This window comes from Podarcis raffonei, chromosome 2, assembly GCF_027172205.1.
Source record: "Podarcis raffonei isolate rPodRaf1 chromosome 2, rPodRaf1.pri, whole genome shotgun sequence".
NCBI classification, from domain to species: domain Eukaryota; kingdom Metazoa; phylum Chordata; class Lepidosauria; order Squamata; family Lacertidae; genus Podarcis; species Podarcis raffonei.
The window spans coordinates 11,380,218-11,384,251 of NC_070603.1; positions in this window are offsets into that span (position 1 = coordinate 11,380,218).

Here is a 4,034-nt window from a genome sequence, read left to right on the forward strand (position 1 = left end):
GCTCCTCATAATTCACTTCTTCAGGTTCTTCTGGAGCCCCCCGTTGAGTCTTTCCTGGAATTTGGGTTTCAATTTCATCTCCATGTATTGGTGCTAAACCTCATCTGGGGTGATATCTGGCAGATCTTGTAGCAGCAGCTGCCACTCTGCTAGATGCTCCTGTCTCCTGCTGGCTTCTCCATGATCAAACTCATGTTAGACATTGAAGTAGGGAGATTGGCCCAGGGTGCTCAGTCTGGCTTTTTGCGAAACCTCTTTTCTTTTTGGGGGGGCGCATGTTAACATACAGTGGTACCTCAGGTTAAGTACTTAATTTGTTCCGGAGGTCTGTTCTTAACCTGAAACTGTACTTAACCTGAAGCACCACTTTAGCTAATGGGGTCTCCTGCTGCTGCTGCGCCGCCGCTGCCCAATTTCTGTTCTCATCCTGAAACAAAGTTCTTAACTCAAGATACTATTTCTGGGTTAGCGGAGTCTATAACCTGAAGCGTATGTAACCTGAAGTGTTTGTAACCTGAGGTACCATTGTATTAAGGTGTCTTAATAACCATTGGCTTAACTAGCCACCGTGATGCACTCCAGATGCCTTGGACTACAATTCCCAGCATCCGTGGCCATTTTGAGTATGACTGATGGGAATCAGACTCCAACAACACCTTACAGGGTACTACGTTGGCTACTCCTGATCTAGCCCATTAGTCAAAACCTGATGTAAGGTCGGTCTCAACACCAGCACTACCTCCATACACACACATTTAAAAAATATGTATATAATGAATAGGTCCCCAAACACGTGTTTGCTTTAAAGGTGGGTCCCGTGCTGGAAAAGGCTGTGGGCAACTGGTCAAGCCCCCTTTTGCTTACTCTGTGTAGTTCTCTTAAGTTCAAGACCTGCCACTTGAGTGGAGATGTAGGAGAATTGCGTGCAAAATCTTCCGTATGGCGGACGTGCCGTGTCACTGAGCTACAGCCCTCAGAGTGCAGGTAAATCAAGCAGGTGGCAATCAAAGTGGCTGTCTGGTTTAGGCGCTTCTGCAATGTGGGGGCTGCCTCTCCATAGCTGCTTCCCGTGCAGCTTCAACTGGGGTGTGCACCCCCAGAAGAAGTCACGGGGTCTGCTCATGAGCAGAGCTGCTGGGCCGGAGAGGGTGGCCCAGGGATGGAGGTGCATGGTTGGCAGCCTCTCTCCGCTGTGGCGGAGCTGCACATGGCATAGCCAAGGAGAGGGGTGGCAGACACTCCACTCCCACGTCCTGCAGCTGGGCGTGAGGAAGATGAGAGCCTCTTGTGGGGGTGCCTAGTCACTCTCTCTCCAGAAAATGCGCTTGGGGCACGGCACACCCAGCCCTCCCCACACTGCACCCCTGGAACTGTATAGCATGTTTTGGTCCTTGGGGGTATATGTGCATGTTATCCAAAATCTTCGCCATGAATTCACACCAGGGTGACTATGGGACGCGGGTGGCGCTGTGGGTTAAACTACAGAGCCTAGGACTTGCCGATCAGAAGGTCAGGTCGGCGGTTCGAATCCCCACGACAGGGTGAGCTCCCGTTGCTCAGTCCCAGCTCCTGCCAACCTAGCAGTTCCAAAGCACGTCAAAGTGCAAGTAGATAAATAGGTACCACTCTGGCGGGAAGGTATACAGCGTTTCCGTGTGCTGCTCTGGTTCGCTAGAAGTGGCTTAGTCATGCTGGCCACATGATCCGAAAGCTGTACGCCAGCTCCCTCAGGCAATAAAGCGAGATGGGCGCCGCAACCCCAGAGTCGGTCACGACTGGACCTAATGGTCAGGGGTCCCTTTACGCTTTAAGAAGTGACTGGCCACTAGGATGGATCTAGCCCATGGGGCCTCTTCTCTTTTAGTGTTAAATAAGAACTAGGTCTGTGCAAAGCAGCTTCATATGCTCATAAGTCATTTCTGGTCCAGCTGATTTAATCAGTTTTTTTAAAATTAAAAATTGGCATTAATTTCAGCTTATTCCTTTTGGTTCCCTCCCACCTCTGTTGGTTTTAATAACCAAACACAAAAGGGAGACTTTTGCTTCCTGTTTATATGCAGTGCTAGCAGATATTTTGAACTAGGTTGAAACCACTGTGGCTTCCCTTTGAGGACTAAGAATTGCAGGCAACTCACAGCTGCAAGGGAGAGCTCTCCCTTAAAACCAGTTGTCTGGATCTTCTGCTTAATGCTGATTGTTCACTTCTTTTGAATCCACATTGCTTCTGGTGTGTGATAAGAGAATATTCTGCATTCCATAACCTTCTCTGATGGAAAGAGAAAATATCAAAGTTGGCGTTGCCTTTCAACACTGAGCATTTATGTTTTTGTTGATTAAATTGTAAGCTACCTCACACCCCAGGAAAGGTATGCTCGTCCTTTAGCAAACTTAAGAATATTTCAGAGGGCTGGCAGTATGCAAAATTTATTGAATGTAACTTAAATTTTGGAGATAAATTCCAGAGTTTAGCTGTGTAATGTGTGAAAATGTACTGTCTTTGTCCGTCTTCAATCTTCCATCATTAAGCTTCATTGAATGTCTACGAGTTCCAGTGTAATGAGAAAAGCAGGAAATGTTTTCTCTGTCAACTTCTTGCATACCTTATGCATATATTTCATGTTCCCTGACCCCCACCTCTCCTTTTTTCTGAACTAAAAATCCCTGAATGTTGTAGACTTTTCTGAATTGTTCCACCTCTTTGATCATTTTCGTTCTCCCTTTCTGAACCTGCAATATCCTTTTTGAGCTGAGGCAACCAGAACTGTTCATAGTATTCCAAGTGTGATTGCACCATAGATTTTCAAAAACAGTACTGTATTATGATTCTGGCAATTACATTTCCTGTCTCGTTCCTAGATACCTAGTGTGGAATTTGCCTTTTTCACAGCTGCCACTCACTGGGTTGGCATTTTCATTAAGCTATTCACCATGACCCAAATATATCTGTCCTGGTCAGACCTCGTAAGAGGTATATGTGAAGTTGCCAAAAAAAAGCAAAAAAACCCCTTTCTTTCCCCGTTATTTAAAATTTAATAATATTATGTTGCAACAATATGCAGCAAAATCTATTATATCTCATGCAAAAGAAAAAACAAGGAAATGACATATGAAGAGGAGAGAGAGAGACACAACAAAACTCTATAATACCTTGAAGAAATTAAAAGGAAAAATATCACTTGCTTTATTAACTCCCGAACTGTAAAAAGAAGGTGCACCTCTCAATAAAAAAAAAATTTCTTGATTATTTAGTATTGCATTTCTCTTGTATGGAAGTTTTTTCCTTAAGATTTGCCAAGTTTCGCTTAACCAATCAGTTATGGTAGGGGGATCTTTATTTTCCCATTTTGGTGCAATACCCTGTTTTGCTGTTGTTAGCACTGCAGTAATCGGTTGTAAATCGGTATTAATAACTTCTGGAAGTGAAGTTGCAATGTTTTAGCCCCAATGTGCATCACTGAATCACACTTGCCATTTTAATGTTCATTCACAGCATGAAGAAAGTGTTTTGGACCCCACTTGCAATCCCTTTTTGCTCTTTCCATCTGGAACCCTCTGGTGTCATCAGCAAACCTGGTCCTGCCTAACTCCAGGCCATTTATGTGCAAGTTTCAAAACATTGGTTCCAATAACAGTCCTTTGAAGACGCCACTTTCTACATTGTGAGAACTGTTCATTTATTCCTTCTCTCTGCTTCCTGTTCTTTAACCTGTTACATATCCAGATGATAACATCTTTTGTTATTCCATGACAGCTAAGTTTAGTCCTAGGTGAGGGACTTTATGAAAAGCTTTTTGAAATCAAAGTTGTTGTTGTTGTTTAGTCGTTTAGTCGTGTCCGACTCTTCATGACCCCATGGACCAGAGAATGCCAGGCACCTCTGTCCTCCACTGCCTCCCGCAGTTTGGTCAAACTCATGCTGGTAACCTCGAAAACACTATCCAACCATCTCGTCCCCTGTCGCCCCCTTCTCCTTGTGCCCTCCATCTTTCCCAACATCAGGGTCTTCTCCAGGGAGTCTTCTCTTCTCATGAGGT